The sequence below is a fragment of the Eurosta solidaginis genome, chromosome 1 (assembly GCF_040869045.1).
Source record: "Eurosta solidaginis isolate ZX-2024a chromosome 1, ASM4086904v1, whole genome shotgun sequence".
Classification (NCBI taxonomy): Eukaryota; Metazoa; Arthropoda; class Insecta; order Diptera; family Tephritidae; genus Eurosta; species Eurosta solidaginis.
In genome coordinates, this window is record NC_090319.1 from 106483295 (window position 1) to 106503289 (window position 19995).

The 19995-nt window shown below is 33.8% G+C and overlaps 1 protein-coding gene across 1 annotated transcript in view; it reads left to right on the forward strand.

Annotated features, from left to right (window-relative positions):
* Positions 1-19995, forward strand: part of pps (protein partner of snf) — a 155184-nt gene that overhangs the window by 23076 nt on the left and 112113 nt on the right. The window lies entirely within an intron of this gene.

The following is a 19995-nucleotide window of genomic DNA, read 5'->3' on the forward strand; positions in this document are numbered from 1 at the left end:
GAACGATACTGATTATGCGAAGCCAATCCGTCAAGCGCAAGCTCTGCGAAGTAGTTCAATGCTAAGTAAATGAAGCCACAACAACAACAAAGCAGGCAGTCACTTGTATCTACATAAACGAATCAATCATTATGTCTACACATATGTACGTATACGCAGCGGAGAAGAGACGCAAAAACACATGCATATATCTTATCTGAGATGCGCTCAAAAGTAGGCAATAATTTGTGCAAGTATCACTCACATATACACGTGCATCTGTAGTTATAATTTTATAGCTGGTAACTAATTAAATTCTGGAATCGCCGAGAAGTATGGAACGAGGAAATCGAAGAGTATAAAAGAGCGCAAGTTGAAGCACGACAAATCAAATTGATTTGTGAAGTACTTTAGCAAAGGCCATTTTGTATTATTGGATAGTGGAGTTATTTATTCAACAGTTTAGTTATTCGAACGTTAGTAGAAGGTTGCAAATAAGAGGAATTTCAGTAAATTCGTTACAACACAATATTTATTTAAAATACATTATGCAAGTAACTTATAATTAAGCGCAATTGTTATATAGTATGCCTAACTTAAAAACAAAAAAAAAATGTTTATTGACGAAACAAAATTTGATAAAGGGTTTGAAGTTTTTATAAATTTAGGCAGTATACCTTTTTATGTTCTTATTTTCTAAGTGAAATAAATTGTTTATGGAGAACTACAGTTATTTTCAAATTTCCCAGCCTGCAAACTAACAATTCATAAAAAAAAAATTATGCGAGAAATTCATCTTTTGAAAATTTCCCTTCATATGTGATACTTTAAAAGTTCTCAAAATAACATAAGGTATAACGGCGTTTTCAGTTAAATTTTTACGCCGTACTTCTACTATCACAAACAAACGCAGTAGAAATTTTACTGATTGTTTTGTCATTTAACATTGTGTCAAAGCAAAGTAGGACGTAAAGTTTATCTAAGTTTTATCTACTTCAGGAATGAATTTTATAAGTTATTTGTTGCGTTTGATGTAGCTAGTATTTTATTTCTTTGTGGTATTTATTTAGTTTATTTGTTTATTTATTTCTTTTATTGGCTTTTTTGGTCTTGTTAATTTATTCGTTAGATTTATTTACTTTAAGGTAATTTTATCTTAATTTACTTTTAATTTAACTTTTATTTCATTTAGTTTAATTGTAATGTTATTTAGTTTAATAGTAATTTTAATTTTCTATATCTTCCCTTTCCCTTTTTCCTACCTCCAATTTAGGTAAATGTTAATTTCTCCTTATTATACCTTTCATGAAAATGAAATGGTATATTAATTTCGTCACGAAACCGAAAATTGTAAGTCCTTAAAGGAAAATAGATAGACCCACCATTAAGTATACCGAAATAATCAGGTTGAAGAGCTGAGTTTTTTTAGCCATGTCCGTCTGTCCGTCTGTCTGTTTGTATGCAAACTAGTCCCTCAATTTTTGAGGTATCGTGATAAAATTTGGTGAGCAGGTGTATTTGGGTGTCCGATTAGACATTTGTCGGAACCGACCGGATCGGACCACTATAGCATATATCCTCCATACAACCGATTTTTCAGAAAAAGAGGATTTTTGTAATATCTTACCCAATTTAACAGATTGAAGCTTCAAACTTCACCATATACTTTCGTATATTGAACATATTGTTGCCTGAAAAAATTTATGAGATCGGTCGTATATATAGTATATATCCCCCACAACCGATTGTTCAGATAAGGAACTTTTCGTAATTACTGCCCTATTTTAAGAGCTAGAGGCTTCAAATTTCAGCGAATGCTTACGTATATAGCATATATTGTTGTCTGAAAAAATCATAAAGATCGGTGGTATATATAGTATATATATGGTGGTATATATAGTATATATATATAGTATATATATATATATTTTCGCAAATTTTAGCCCTATTTTAACAGCTAGAAGCTTCAAATTTCACCGAATATTTACTTATATAGCATATATTGTTGTCTGAAAAAATCATAGAGATCGGTTGTATATATAGTATATATCTCATACAACCGATTGTTCAGATAAGAAACTTTTCGCAATTTCTACCCCATTTTAACAGCTATAAGCTTCAAATTTCACCGATTGCTTACGTATATAGCATATATTGTTGTCTGAAAAAATCATAGAGATCGGTTGTATATATAGTATATATCTCATACAACCGATTGTTCAGATAAGAAACTTTTCGCAATTTCTACCCCATTTTAACAGCTATAAGCTTCAAATTTCACTGATTGCTTACGTATATAGCATATATTGTTGTCTGAAAAAATCATAGAGATCGGTTCTATATATAGTATATATCTCATACAACCGATTGTTCAGATAAGAAACTTTTCGCAATTTCTACCCCATTTTAACAGCTAGAAGCTTCAAATTTCACCAACTGCTTACGTGTATAGCATATATTGATGTCTGAAAAAATCATTGAGATCGGTGATATACATAGTATATATCTCATACAACCGATTGTTCAGATAAGAAACTTTGCGCAATTTCTGCCCCGTTTTAACAGTTAGAAGCTTCAAATTTCACAAAATGCTTTCGTATATAGCATATATTGTTGTCTGAAAAAATCATAGAGATCGGTGGTATATATATTATATACTTCATATAAACTGTCATATTGACCCCTTTTTTACGGCTAGAAGCTTCAAGATTCATCAAATTTCATCAAATAGTTACGTTTACGTCATATATTTTTGAAATACGTGATTCGTAGCCATAGTTTTTACATGCTGACCACAAAAAACGTGAAGCTTTGCATCCTCACACAGATTACCTACCTATTTTTTATTTTATATTTATCTTAAAAATCGTTTAGATATGTTCAAATTTCACCAAGTGCTTACGTGTATAGCATATATTGTTGTCTGAGAAAATCATAGATACCGGTGGTATATATAGTATATATCCCATACAACCGATTGTTCAGATAAGAAACTTTGCGCAATTTCTTCCCCATTTTAACAGTTATAAGCTTCAAATTTCACCGATTGCTTACGTATATAGTATGTATTGTTGTGTCAAAAAATCATAGAGATCGGTGATATATATAATATATATATGATGGTATATATAGTATATATATATAGTATATATATATTTTTTTTACGATTTCGGCCCCATTTTAACAGCTAGAAGCTTCAAATTTCACCAACTGCTTACGTGTATAGCATATATTGATGTCTGAAAAAATCATTGAGATCGGTGGTACACATAGTATATATCTCATACAACCGATTGTTCAGATAAGAAACTTTGCGCAATTTCTGCCCCATTTTAACAGTTAGAAGCTTCAAATTTCACAAAATGCTTACGTATATAGCATATATTGTTGTCTGAAAAAATCATAGAGATCGGTCGTATATATATTATATACTTCATATAAACTGTCATTTTGACCCCTTTTTTACGGCTAGAATCTTCAAAATTCATCAAATTTCATCAAATAGTTACGTTTTCGGCATATATTTTTGAAATACGTGATTCGTAGTCATAGTTTTTACACGCAGACCACAAAAAACCTGAAACTTTGCATCCTCACACAAAGTACCTACCCGTTTTTTATTTTATATTTATCTTAAAAATCGTTAAGGTATGTAGATCTGTTCACTATATATTTCTTATCTTATACATCCGATTATTCGGAGATTACGAACGGGATAAGATTATTGTTCAGCCCCATGCATGAAAGGTATGAAGTCTTCGGCACAGCCGAAGACAGTCCCGTTCTTACTTGTTTTTCTTTTGAATACGCTTCACAATAACTAGACCTATAACTTATTCATTACGAATTAAAATATTACACAATGTGAAATTCTTTTCTTATAAACCAAATTATAGGTGACACCTGCATTACTTAATGCTACTGCTAAATACATCAAACCATAAAATTGGATAAGTGCTATGGAAATATTTTAAATTTTAATTAATTTTAGTATGCTAATATTGTCGCGTTATAGAAACGCGGCGAGCGTATTGTACATAGGACATAGTTATACTGTTATGGATTCGCATTTTCGGTGGAAGCAGTAAGGAAGGCGGTCGGCATGATGTTGTGGTGCACAGTGGCTAGCCATTGTCGGCTGGGAGGGTCCTTGCCAACCTTACTGTTCCTGCACCATAAACAGAAAAAAGTTCCTATCATGCCTATTAAATGGTCACACAGCGCAGAACTAATTCAAAACGCTGGAAATTCAAAAGAAACGACATCCGGTCGAACCGGATGCCACGGACAGACCGTTAAATTCAATTCAAAATACAAAAAAAACTAACCGCAAAAGAAAATTTACCGAACCGGAAATGACCGGTTACTATTATCGACATTCAAAAAAAGCTGAAAGTTAAATTTACAAAAAAGAGCTGAAAAGGGAAAAGGGGAAAAACAAGAAGGGCCGAATATACAGAGGGGCGCCGCGGGTGTTGTTGCGACGCCCGGTGCTTAGTCCCACCCTCAAAAACCATGGCCACTTTTCAGCTCATAAGGCAATACATAAGGCAATAAAAGTTAATTTGTTTTTTGAAGTCTAAATTTGCATTTTGTTGGAATTACATAAAATATAGTATAAATTCATAAATATATGTATGTTTACGCATATAAGTATAATAAATTGATTATATTAACGTGTATTGGTATTTTCGGTTCTTAAATAGTTTATTTAAATGCTATTCTGCTTTACATATGTACATGCAATATATTATCTGTTTAACAGCAAGTTTGGTTATGTTAACTTACTATTTATGCATTCATGCATACAAAGCAGCTTAATTCAAATATATTTCATATGCTATGTACATGTATGTTTATAGGTAGATACGTTAGAAATGAAGAAATCAGAATATCTGCCGCACGTAAAAAAAAGGGAGATTCACTAGTAGGAGTGATTAGTGAAAAAAAACATATATATATATATATAGTTCTTTCTTTTGGGGTAAAACTTGTTTGAATCAGGGTAATATTTGCTTTTGTATTAAGTTCAAGACTGATTGGGCAAGCAGTTAAGGTATTTATACAATTTACATGTATGCCTATATGTATGTGTACTAAGACTAGGAACTTATTGTATAAATAAAATGTCATGAAATCACATACTAGACTACACGAACGCTAAATGCACTATTAAATAAGTTTAGATCTAGTACTAAGTAGGGATGGCTGCAATAGTATGAAGCTCGCTTATATAAACGTGCGTCATAGATCGCCATTAGAAACCAATATGTCAGTAATTTACACGTGAAACAGAAACAGAAATTGTAATATAGTTTTCCTTAACTTACAAAAATTTTGTTCAAAATTTTTCAAATGGCACTAATGACAGCGCAGTTAAATTTCTGTATGTTTGATATTAAACCAGGGATGCACCTTAACGTTAAGCTAATCGTTTATCAAAAAATTTCCACCGTTTCCGTTGAAACACTTCGAAATATTATCGATAAAGAAATTATCAAGATAAATTGTATCTCGTTTTTAACCGAAACGAAAAGCTTTCGTTAACGTTAAAAACGTTAACGAAAACTTGATACTTTATGTTTGAATTATGCTGGCAATGCTATAGCCATGGTGAAGCCGTAAGGTGGCAACAACGAGCGCACATACACACACAAACTCTATGTAATTTGTTTGTGTAATTCGTTGGTGGTAATGTCAAAAATACTCTGAGAAATGTTCGTACTGTCAAAATTCATGAGAAAAGTTGCTATCAGCTTGGATAATGCTTTCACCTTTAATGACTCCGCCATCAATCAGCTTTGCCAGCATAGTTTGAAATTAATAATCAACATAAACGATTTGATTTCGTTTTGATATGGCAGAAAACGAAACGAAATCATTTCGTTAATTTGACGATCTTAACGTTAATAAACGAAACGAAATTACTTCGTTTCGTTTATTAACGTTGATTATCGTAACGAAATGATATCGTTTCGTTGGTTAAGCATGCCTGTATTAAACACATATGCATGTATATGTACTACATATTAAGTGGGTCTTTGTTGTTCCAGAACGATGAGTTGCATTATACCTGCTAAACTTGGGTTTTTTTTGTTTTTTTACATGACAAAACCAAACTGTAGAACATAACTAATAAAATCTTTCTTTTGCTGCTCTTTTCTTTCTCGCAGGTGTATTATATAACATTGAAAAGTATAAAAGTATATACGTATACAAACATCGGAATTTAGAGCGGCAGGTATACAAAAATACTGAAAAGGGTATATTTTGTTATGTAGGTATTAAATGTGGCTATTGTTTTCGAGTTTTAGCACATCAAAACCTTTAATACCCAACACAAAATATACTCTTTGTGGTTTAGCGAATTGGAACAGACTCACCGGGTTTTCTAAATTTTGTTTGATTGCCGGTAAATGAGGTTCTTTCCGGTAATCGATATTGCTGGTAAGTGCTCTTGCCGGTTATGGTTGCGCTAGCTGGTGGTTAAGCATTGATGCCGGCTACCGGTGTTGGCTGATGATGTGGATGGCTTTTGCAGTTGCCGTTAATTGTTGCTCCCTGTTTCCTACTGTTGACCATATATTGAAAGGTTTTCTGGTTTAGCATCACGATAAACTACACCCGCATTGTGTAGTTAATAAGACTCAGAATGTTTGATGCTAAGATTATCATCCATTACCTGGTAGTGATAATACTCCAGTAGCTCGTATATTTGCTTGGGTTTTTGTTGATTTCTCGCTGGTTTTAGAAAATATATCCACCCGAAACTATGGGATTTGTATGTGCACTCCTTTGCCTCACAAATGATTAAAGGCACACCTGTATGGCATAAGCTATGCATTAGAGGTCATACCATAGTGGGTACATATGTAGCTATATGTATAAGTAATTTGGTTACTGCAGGAAGTACATGCGTAGTGCGTAGTTTTGGGGACGGCGGCGATACTTTAACACATTTTTAATGAATTTGCATCTCGAGTACGCATTACTTACAACGACAAAAGTAATCCCACTCAATGCCACATGATTCCAACACTTAATATTCCATTTTAAAAATTCTTTCAAATTTTCATTTCTTTCCACTCTTACTCAATTTGAAGCAGTTTTTAGGGCTTTCAGCAAGTTAATTGGAAAATCAATAGCCAGTGCGGTTTCCGGCAAGATCCAAAGAGAAAAATGTGTTCGTTTTTCAGCAACTAAAGAACAAGGAAAAAACCCATCTCTTTTTCTTCCGGAAACTCGTGGTTTTTTTTCTTCGCGATCGCCCTTTTTCGATTCCTTCGCCTCGATACATTTCATCGCAACTTTTAGGTCCCATCACTAGTCACTAGGCGTGTTCGCACGCCGACTCTCTCAAGTAGATCGTAACAGTAGACCATAACAGTATACCGTAACAATACTTTAATATACTCATTATAATTATGTACTAGTTTGGATACGATCTCTAAATACCAGTTTTTCAGTCACGATTTCAATACGTTGTGTAAATTATATATCAAGTTATAAAATAGAGTTAATTTTGCTTTTTAAAGCAATAATGAACAGCTTTTTACCTAACCGCTAGGAATCCTTTGATGAAAGAAAGTCAGTTCTGGAAAAGTTCCGAAAATAATTACGCAATAGTCACCAGGTTAACACTTTTGAATTTAATTGGAGGTCGGAAATCCGATAATAAAAAAAAAATACTAAAATTGAACTTCTTACCAATTTTTTTAAGTATTTCGTACTTAAACGACCGTATATTATAGAAATATTATAAAAATATTGCTCTGGTTATTCGAATATTTTGGTAAATAATATCTGTGAAATCAATTGTTACTTAAATAAGTTAAGATAGGGTTTGTTTCCCTGAGTGAGCGATAGATTGGTTTTGAAATGATTCGGTGGTATTTAAATTCAAACACATGGCAACCAATGAAAACTAAACTAAAATAATTCGAAGTGTGTTCTTTTTCTTGAAAGGTTCTAAAATTTAATGGTCTGCCATGTAAGATTCTAAAATGACAAATGTATCCCAGGCGTATACTGAAATGTGCTTGTCTTCCTTTTTACATACAATAAAATGCTAAAGTCAGCCTAAAAAACTGGCGCCGAATATCTAAAATTAAATGCTAGACACTATTCACTGCGCACGTAAAGGTTTACAATTTAGATTGTGCTATTTGTAATCTCGAACTTTATGTAGATTAGTTTTCAGAATTTCTAGGTTTAGGCCAATGTAACTACAGGAGAGCTCAGAATTGTATATAAAAAAAAAATTGGCTTTCCGTTTCACGGAACGAACTCACCCCGTTTTAAATGTAGTTATTGTTGTAGTTGGTGGCTGTATCAGCAGGCCTATGTTCGCCGGCCCTGCTGTTATAGTTGTAGCTGGTAATTGTTCCTGTTGTGCCGCCTGTTGTTGCTGTTGGTGGTAGTATCAGCAGGCCTATGCTCGGCAACCCTGCTGTGTTTGTTGCAACTGGTGGTGGTGGTAAGTCTGTATGTTATCAACAATGATTGTATCGCATTGATTTTGATAGCCAACGTGAGGATTGGTTCTACGTCCCAGATCCCAATTAACACCTACTGTTTTTGGGCGATGGTGTAGATTTAGAGCATCTGGATTTCTGACATGGCTTCCATAAGCGACAAGGGGTCTGAAGTTCTTTCATATTTACAAACGCAACATCTTGGTTTATTGTGGCGATGTTATTGGAATGCATAAGCTTGTGTTAAACGTATCTATATGAAAAATGTCATTGTGCCGCGGCCTTAACACAAGCTTATGCATAATGAGTAGATTGCACGTATTTTTATGGAGAACGGTAGAATGAGCGACACTGGCGCCATCTGATATTGAAAAATAGCCAACTCCCAAATTTATATAACAGTGCTTCGCGAAATTCTGTATGTGAATGGGGAAGGCGAAATAAACTTTAATTGCCAAGTCTGAAGTTCCTTCATATTTACAAACGCAACATCTTGGTTGATTGTAGCGATATTATTGGAATGCATAAGCTTGTATTAAGCGCATCTATATGAAAAATGTCATTGTGCCGCCGCCTTAACTATGAATAAAATAAAAATAAATGTAAGGCGCGATAACCTCCGAAGAAATCTAAGGCCGAGCTTCTCTTCCAATTTTCGTCGTGCTCCTCTTTATTTTCCCTACAAATTGGCCGGACGGGACCTACATGTTTTATGCTGACCCCGAACGGCATCTGCAAGGCAGATGTGTTTTCACTGAGAGCTTTTCATTGCAGAAATACACCCGGAGCGCTTGCCAAACACTGCCGAGGGGCGACCCCGCTTAGAAAAATTTTCTTCTAATTGAAAAACCTTGTTTCTAAAATTTTGATGTTGCTTTACCCGGGGTGTGAACCCAGGGCATACGGTGTGGTAGGCGGAGCACGTTACCATCACACCACGGTGGCCGCCAACTATAAATACAATCAAACATAACTATAAATACAATCAAAATAAAATGCATGCGCAACTACATAGCAACCATAGATGTTGCACCTAACCAAATATGTGCCTATTTTCGAATCAGCCATATTATCTTATGCAGCATATGCAGCGAAAATTAAATTTTAAATTTTTTCGTGTTTTTCTATTTTTCGTAAATTATTGAAAATAATTTATTTTTGATTGTCATTTGTTACATTGACAACAAGATTCGAAGTACCAAGCAAAACCTACTGGATTTTTCACTCTATTACGCGTTCAATAAAGCAATAATGAGATAATTAAGAATTTGTATTGTGTATGTAAGATTGAATTCAATTAGGGCTTTAATGTAGAAAACTTGACTAATTATTTCATTAAGCCTCTGTGTGAAATTGGCATTACTAAATATATTGAAAATTTAAATCGTTGCATCTCTTTTTCATTTCGTATAACATCTTTCTTGATTTTTTTGTTTACGTATATATGTATGAAAGATGACGCTCCGGTCAAGAAAGGACCATGTGGAAAACAATTTATACTCCTTTGGTGTGACCATTAGGGGCCGGTTGGCAGAGAGAAGAAGCGACTGGCGTGCCTTGTTGGAGGACCACAACCGTTTAAACGGTTAAGCGCCACTTAAGTAAGTAATATATGTATACAAAAGATTACTTTAGGAAAATCTTACATCAGTTCTGATTCCTACAAGATACAATTTTTAAAGATTAATTTAGGTTGGTGTATTCAACGGTTTCATATGCAGACATAAAAGAAAGAAGAGCAAACTATCTAGCATTTTTCTTTTGAATTGTATCTGGTTTTGAAATCGTTCGTTAAAGTACAAATATTTGTCGATTTGTGACAAGCAAAATAGTAAATAAAACGGTTATTCAAAATGTAAAAATTCAAAGATTTGGTTTATTTAGTACTGTTTCTCAAATATTTCTGTCAATAACATTTACATTTTTACATCGTTAGAGGCACAAAACTGTACTCATTTGAAAGACATAAATTACATCGAAGAATAAACAAATGGATATTTATATGCCAGTTGATGTCTCCGCTTATGAAAAAGGGGTTTCGAAATTCCAAATATGCAGATTTTGTATACTTGAGGTATGGCTCGCAAAGAATATGGCGCATAATCATAGTCAAAATAAAATAGATTTTAAATTTAGTTACAGCTTTTTGACATAATTTTTTATGAGCTATCTTTCAAAAAAGCTGAAAATAAATTTAAAACCTATTTTATTTTGACTATGATTATGCGCCTATATGTTTAATGTCATATAGTGCTATTCATTTAGGAAAAAGCGTCCTTTACCGTACTTTAACTAATGGCCTCAGTTTTAAAAATTACTTATAACTGATATATAAGTACATAAACCATGGCTCAATTATATGGTTGGCTCATCACATCAGCTGATTTTATTTTTATCATTGCATGGTCGATGGGATTGTCAAAAGGAGATGGCAAACTCAAAAATGAAACCAACACATTGACAACATTTTCTTACCACACACAAAAAGTGCTATGTTTTATGTTTTCATTTCATTCCATTCGCCTTATACCAACCCACAGATTTTGACAATTTGAACAGACATAATTTGTTGATGAGCCAACCATATAGTTGAACCATGTACTTAAACGTTCATAGTCCCCAAAAATTTTGTAGGAAAGAATCATTCTATTAGTGCTATCCAAACACTACCATATCAATTCAGTACGCTGCTTATGCTCCGTTTTATGCATGTTTAAATGCATAAGAATTTCGCGTCAGTAACCCAGGGCTGTCCCCAAAATTCAACTGTATTTATATGTTTCTGATGATGAAACACACAATCGAATCGAATGGCATACACCCAGAGCGAAAATGATATTACGTTGATTTTTCTTTAACAAAATTACTACGCCTCGATTTCTATATTCCATAACGCTAACTTTATCTTTTCTTAAGCCATTTAAATTTTCACCTTATCTAGATTTTCCCAAATTTTTCAAAAAAGCTAAAGACAGCTAAAAAATTTCTTTAAAAAGCTTAAAGCTAAATCGAAATTTTTCAAGCTAAACGGAGAATAAAGCTAAATCTAGCTCGAAAAAAGCTAAAATGGTAAAACTGGTTAGTGCATTTCAGAAACTTTGAAGTCCAGTGCATTGTGAATTCATACAAGTGGCGAATATTTGAAAAAAACGTTCACAATAGTAAATAGCCTGGATTACCTGTTAAATCGCTGTTCGATTACTTAAAGCCGGAGTCATTGGTGCCGTATGTCGTATCGCTTTATCCGTATCCCTAACGTAATCAGCTGTTTATCGTTACGACGGTAAACCAAAACCCAATTGGTTGGCTACGATACGGTTACGACCTTAGCGGCACCAATAATCGATTGCATTGATTCTCATAAGATAGGTCGAATCAGCTGTTATAATGCTACCCATACGGTTACCGATAAAGCACCAATGTCTCCAGCTTTAATAATTTGCTCTAGTGTTTTTCAAAAAAAATTTAAGACGACTGGTACATTGCGTTATTTACATATTTTAAAATGGTTGCTTAACTGGCTGCTCATATTTCATCTATTAACAACATTTTAAAAACAAGTAAGAACGGGACTGTCTTCGGCTGTGCCGAAGACTTCATACCTTTCATGCATGGGGCTGAACAATAATCTTATCCCGTTCGTAATCTCCGAATAATCGGATGTATAAGATAAGAAATATATAGTGAACAGATCTACATACCTTAACGATTTTTAAGATAAATATAAAATAAAAAACGGGTAGGTACTTTGTGTGAGGATGCAAAGTTTCAGGTTTTTTGTGGTCTGCGTGTAAAAACTATGCCTACGAATCACGTATTTCAAAAATATATGACGAAAACGTAACTATTTGATGGAATTTGATGAATTTTGAAGATTCTAGCCGTAAAAAAGGGGTCAAAATGACAGTTTATATGAAGTATATAATATATATACGACCGATCTCTATGATTTTTTCAGACAACAATATATGCTATATACGTAAGCATTTTGTGAAATTTGAAGCTTCTAACTGTTAAAATGGGGCAGAAATTGCGCAAAGTTTCTTATCTGAACAATCGGTTGTATGAGATATATACTATGTGTACCACCGATCTCAATGATTTTTTCAGACATCAATATATGCTATACACGTAAGCAGTTGGTGAAATTTGAAGCTTCTAGCTGTTAAAATGGGACCCAAATCGTAAAAAAAATATATATATACCAGGCATGCTTAACCAACGAACCGATATCATTTCGTTACGATAATTAACGTTAATAAACGAAACAAAGTCATTTCGTTTCGTTTATTAACGTTAAGAACGTCAAATTAACGAAATGATTTCGTTTCGGATTCTGCCATATCAAAACGAAATCAAATCGTTTATGTTGATTATTAATTTCAAACTATGCTGGCAAAGCTGATTGATGGCGGAGTCATTAAAGGTGAAAGCATTAGCCAAGCTGATTGCAACTTTTCTCATGAATTTTGACAGTACGAACATTTCTCAGAGTATTTTTGACATTACCACCAACGAATTACACAAACAAATTACATGGAGTTTGTGTGTGTATGTGCGCTCGTTGTTAGCACCTTACGGCTTCACCATGGATATAGCATTGCCAGCACAATTCAAACATAAAGTATCACGTTTTTGTTAGCGTTTTTAACGTTAACGAAAGCTTTTCGTTTTGGTTAAAAACGAGATACAATTTACCTTGATAATTTCTTTATCAATAATATTTCGAAGTGTTTCAACGGAAACGGTGGAAATTTTTTGATAAACGATTAGCTTAACGTTAAGGTGCATCCCTGATATATACTATATATATATACTATATATACCATCATATATATATTATATATATCACCGATCTCTATGATTTTTTGACACAACAATACATACTATATACGTAAGCAATCGGTGAAATTTGAAGCTTATAACTGTTAAAATGGGGAAGAAATTGCGCAAAGTTTCTTATCTGAACAATCGGTTGTATGGGATATATACTATATATACCACCGGTATCTATGATTTTCTCAGACAACAATATATGCTATACACGTAAGCATTTGGTGAAATTTGAACATATCTAAACGATTTTTAAGATAAATATAAAATAAAAAATAGGTAGGTAATCTGTGTGAGGATGCAAAGCTTCACGTTTTTTGTGGTCTGCATGTAAAAACTATGGCTACGAATCACGTATTTCAAAAATATATGACGTAAACGTAACTATTTGATGAAATTTGATGATTCTTGAAGCTTCTAGCCGTAAAAAGGGGGTCAATATGACAGTTTATATGAAGTATATAATATATATACCACCGATCTCTATGATTTTTTCAGAGAACAATATATGCTATATACGAAAGCATTTTGTGAAATTTGAAGCTTCTAACTGTTAAAACGGGGCAGAAATTGCGCAAAGTTTCTTATCTGAACAATCGGTTGTATGAGATATATACTATGTATATCACCGATCTCAATGATATTTTCAGACATCAATATATGCTATACACGTAAGCAGTTGGTGAAATTTGAAGCTTCTAGCTGTTAAAATGGGGTAGAAATTGCGAAAAGTTTCTTATCTGAACAATCGGTTGTATGAGATATATACTATATATAGAACCGATCTCTATGATTTTTTCAGACAACAATATATGCTATATACGTAAGCAATCAGTGAAATTTGAAGCTTATAGCTGTTAAAATGGGGTAGAAATTGCGAAAAGTTTCTTATCTGAACAATCGGTTGTATGAGATATATACTATATATACAACCGATCTCTATGATTTTTTCAGACAACAATATATGCTATATACGTAAGCAATCGGTGAAATTTGAAGCTTATAGCTGTTAAAATGGGGTAGAAATTGCGAAAAGTTTCTTATCTGAACAATCGGTTGTATGAGATATATACTATATATACAACCGATCTCTATGATTTTTTCAGACAACAATATATGCTATATAAGTAAATATTCGGTGAAATTTGAAGCTTCTAGCTGTTAAAATAGGGCTAAAATTTGCGAAAATATATATATATATACTATATATACCACCATATATATACTATATATACCACCGATCTTTATGATTTTTCCAGACAACAATATATGCTATATACGTAAGCATTCGCTGAAATTTGAAGCCTCTAGCTCTTAAAATAGGGCAGTAATTACGAAAAGTTCCTTATCTGAACAATCGGTTGTGGGGGATATATACTATATATACGACCGATCTCATAAATTTTTTCAGGCAACAATATGTTCAATATACGAAAGTATATGGTGAAGTTTGAAGCTTCAATCTGTTAAATTGGGAAAGATATTACAAAAATCCTCTTTTTCTGAAAAATCGGTTGTATGGTGGATATATGCTATAGTGGTCCGATCCGGTCGGTTCCGACAAATGTCTAATCGGACACCCAAATACAGCTGCTCACCAAATTTTATCACGATATCTCAAAAATTGAGGGACTAGTTTGCATACAAACAGACAGACGGACAGACGGACATGGCTAAAAAAACTCAGCTCTTCAACCTGATTATTTCGGTATACTTAATGGTGGGTCTATCTATTTTCCTTTAAGGACTTACAATTTTCGGTTTCGTGACGAAATTAATATACCATTTCATTTTCATGAAAGGTATAAAAATAGGTAGGTAATCTGTGTGAGGATGCAATGCTTCACGTTTTTTGTGGTCTGCATGTAAAAACTATGGCTACGAATCACGTATTTCAAAAATATATGACGTAAACGTAACTATTTGATGAAATTTGATGAATCTTGAAGCTTCTAGCCGTAAAAAAGGGGTCAATATGACAGTTTATATGAAGTATATAATATATATACCACCGATCTCTATGACTTTTTCAGACAACAATATATGCTATATACGAAAGCATTTTGTGAAATTTGAAGCTTCTAACTGTTAAAACGGGGCAGAAATTGCGCAAAGTTTCTTATCTGAACAATCGGTTGTATGAGATATATACTATTTATACCACCGATCTCAATGATTTTTTCAGACATCAATGTATGCTATATACGTAAGCAATCAGTGAAATTTGAAGCTTATAGCTGTTAAAATGGGGTAGAAATTGCGAAAAGTTTCTTATCTGAACAATCGGTTGTATGAGATATATACTATATATACAACCGATCTCTATGATTTTTTCAGACAACAATACATGCTATATAAGTAAATATTCGGTGAAATTTGAAGCTTCTAGCTGTTAAAATGGGGCTGAAATTTGCGAAAATATATATATATATACTATATATATATACTATATATACCACCATATATATGCTATATATACCACCGATCTTTATGATTTTTTCAGACAACAATATATGCTATATACGTAAGCATTCGCTGAAATTTGAAGCCTCTAGCTCTTAAAATAGGGCAGTAATTACGAAAAGTTCCTTATCTGAACAATCGGTTGTGGGGGATATATACTATATATACGACCGATCTCATAAATTTTTTCAGGCAACAATATGTGCAATATACGAAAGTATATGGTGAAGTTTGAAGCTTCAATCTGTTAAATTGGGTAAGATATTACAAAAATCCTCTTTTTCTGAAAAATCGGTTGTATGGAGGATATATGCTATAGTGGTCCGATCCGGTCGGTTCCGACAAATGTCTAATCGGACACCCAAATACACCTGCTCACCAAATTTTATCAAGATATCTCAAAAATTGAGGGACTAGTTTGCATACAAACAGACAGACGGACAGACGGACAGACGGACATGGCTAAATCAACTCAGCTCTTCAACCTGATTATTTCGGTATACTTAATGGTGGGTCTATCTATTTTCCTTTAAGGACTTACAATTTTCGGTTTCGTGACGAAATTAATATACCATTTCATTTTCATGAAAGGTATAATTAATATTATTGTAGTCTCATTTTCTGTGGATACATTTGAAACACAAATAAGCAATTCATGACACTTCAATTTCTTAACCGCGGGCAAAAAACAAACGTTTCTTCCATTCTCTAGTCATTCGCGCAAGCCGTTCTCCCTGTGAGCAATTATTTGACAAGTAGGTATGGCAATGGAGGAATCATTGTTAATTCATACAAGTGCCTATGGCGAATGTTTGACAAACGCGTTCACAATATTAAGCAGCGTCGATCACCTGTTCAATTGCTGTTCGATTACTTAAATCATTTGCTCAATAGTGTTTTTCAAACATTTTAGTAGACGACTAGTATATTGCATTATTTACATAATTTCAAATGTTTGCTTAAGTTACTGTTTACATTTAGTCTGATTTTCTGTATACGCATTTAAAAGAAAAGCCGATTTGAAACCCAAATGAGCAATACATGGCACTTCAAATTAATAACCGCGAGCAAAAAACAGACCGTTCTTCCATTCTCTGGCCCATTGTGAATTCATACAAGTGGCGAATGTTTGACAAAAACATTCACAAAAGTAAACAGCCTCGATCACCTGTTCAATCGCTGTTCGATTACTTAAATTATTTGCTCAATAGTGTTTCTCAAAATTTTTTGTAGACGACTGGTTTATTGCATTAATTATATATTTTAAAATGTTTGCTTAACTGGCTGCTCAGATTTTATCTGTTAACTAGATTTTAGAAATAAATAGAAATATGTAGTCTGATTTTCAGTATACACATTTAAAAGAAAAGCTGATTTGAGACACAAATGAGCTACTCATGGCAGTTCAATTTAATAACCGCGAGCAAAAAACAAACTTATCTTCCATTCTCTGGCCATTCGCGACAGCCATTCTCTCTGTCAGCTATTATTTGACAGGTAGGTATGGCAATAGAAGAATAGAAAGATTTTTTACTTGCATGAATTCGCAATGCTCTGGCCATTCGCGACAGCCGTTCTCCCTGTCAGCTATTATTTGACAGGTAGGTATGGCAATAGAGGAATATAAAGATTTTTCACTTGTATGAATTCACAATGGTCCAGTGATAGCTATTAATAATTTAAAAAATAAAAAAGCTATTGAGTTACATTGTGATGCAAGTTCATGAATGCTCGTATTGCAAGATGGGCATTAGAACTTGAAAGGTTTCATTATACTAGCCGTTTTTTTTACACGCGTATACGTTTCTTTTGCACGTGAAAAAACGCCTATCTCGCTTAGATAATGCTTAGGAGACCCATCTAGTGGCAGTAATTAAATAACTAGCTACAGCACAGGGTGTATCGAAAAGCGGAGACACAACCCTCTGTTGTATTTCTGTGTATAACATATAGCTGAATCAGTCGTGATAAATAGTGGACGCGCATAAAATACACAGAGATAGTGCAGAGCAGGGATGCACCTTAACGTTAAGCTAATCGTTTATCAAAAAATTTCCACCGTTTCCGTTGAAACACTTCGAAATATTATTGATAAAGAAATTATCAAGGTAAATTGTATCTCGTTTTTAACCAAAACGAAAAGCTTTCGTTAACGTTAAAAACGCTAACAAAAACGTGATACTTTATGTTTGAATTGTGCTGGCAATGCTATATCCATGGTGAAGCCGTAAGGTGCTAACAACGAGCGCACATACACACACAAACTCCATGTAATTTGTTTGTGTAATTCGTTGGTGGTAATGTCAAAAATACTCTGAGAAATGTTCGTACTGTCAAAATTCATGAGAAAAGTTGCAATCAGCTTGGCTAATGCTTTCACCTTTAATGACTCCGCCATCAATCAGCTTTGCCAGCATAGTTTGAAATTAATAATCAACATAAACGATTTGATTTCGTTTTGATATGGCAGAATCCGAAACGAAATCATTTCGTTAATTTGACGTTCTTAACGTTAATAAACGAAACGAAATGACTTTGTTTCGTTTATTAACGTTAATTATCGTAACGAAATGATATCGGTTCGTTGGTTAAGCATGCCTGGTGCAGAGGGTGAAACATAGACACATATTTCAGTTACATCTGAGTATAATGCGTATTGAAATTTAGTAGTATTAATTTTATGCGTAGCAATTTCAGAGGTGCATTTAAAGTTTTTCGCTTAGCAGTCCAAATCTTTACGAAGCTATGTTCACATTATTGGTTTCCGAAAATGAAACAAAACGTAAAAAAAATGTGTACAAAACTGTCTGAAGTGTATTATTTTTGTAGAACCCATTCCGGTAAATGAACGAAATTTGTTTCATATACCTAAAAGACCTGCAACACTTAACACAATTCATATCGACCACTTTGGTCCCTTACCTTCAATACAATCCAAATGAAAACATTTGTTAATTGTGATTGATGCTTTTACGCAAATCGTTAAACTTTATCCGACAAATTCAACGAGTACCAAACAAGTTAATGCGGCGTTAAATAAATATTTTAGCTATTATAGTCATCCGAGACGCATTGTAAGCGACAAAGGTATATGTTTTAGTCATTGGACTTTGAAAACTTTTTATTAAAGAGAAATATATTACATACTAAAGGACTTCCGCCTCTCCACAGCAAAGAGGCAAGTGGAAAGGGTAAATAGAGTTTTGAATATTATGTTAGGAAAACATAATCATCCACTGAACCATGCAGATAGGTCCAACAAACTTCTCCAAGTGGAATAAGATATTAATAATTCGGTTCACAGTACTATGGGAAATTCTCAAGTAAGATTTAATTCAGCGTACAGAAGAGGGATGAGATAGTGGACGAGTTCAAAGAGTACCTAGAAAATAGAATAAATGTTGGTAATAGTGCAGTTTACGGTACCCACCGAAATCAGGTAAATGAGGTATCAAAAGACGCGTATTCACGTCTAGATCAAGAATCCGAAAGCAGAAGTTAACTTTTTTTACCCGTTCAAAAGATATTAACGAAAAACCGAAAAAAGACCCGCGGGTATCTCCGAAACCGGGGGCGGGATCCATAGTATTTTTGCGCAGAACACCTTTCAGCGTTGGCGGCCTTCGGCCGCGCTTATAAAAAATAACCCTGGGCTACGCCATGCCAAGTCCGGGTGTGTGGTATAACCGTGGCTACCGCCACAGTGATGCACAATTTTTTTTGTGGGAAACACAACAACAACCACATTAAAATCGCCAACTTCAACTGCGAATATCTCCGGACAGAGATAAAAAAATGCACTCGAAAATGGCCCAACTTTAGGGTGGGTACCGTAAACTGCACTACTACCTAAATGTTAAATAAACACGTGATCTTGAGCAAATAACAGTAAAAAGTCCTAAAAAGTGAGAAAAACAATTTTACTTGCAAAATGTAAACACACACATAACCTAAGCAAGTTTCGAATACTTCTTCTTGTGCATTGCTTTCCAAGTTGGATACTTTTTGGATGACGCAAGTGGCGTCTTACCTGCCATTCTCCAGAATATGACTTGCAATCTACTCATCGTGAATTATTGTTACGTTCAGATACGGATAGAAATTTAGTATACAAATGCAACAACAATTTTATCAATATGGGTCACATTGTTATTGCATTTGCATGTTAAATCTCTATCCGTATCTTGATCACGTTTCATTGGAACACGAGGAATAGCGAAACTCAGCTTTGGTAAGATTTTATAAT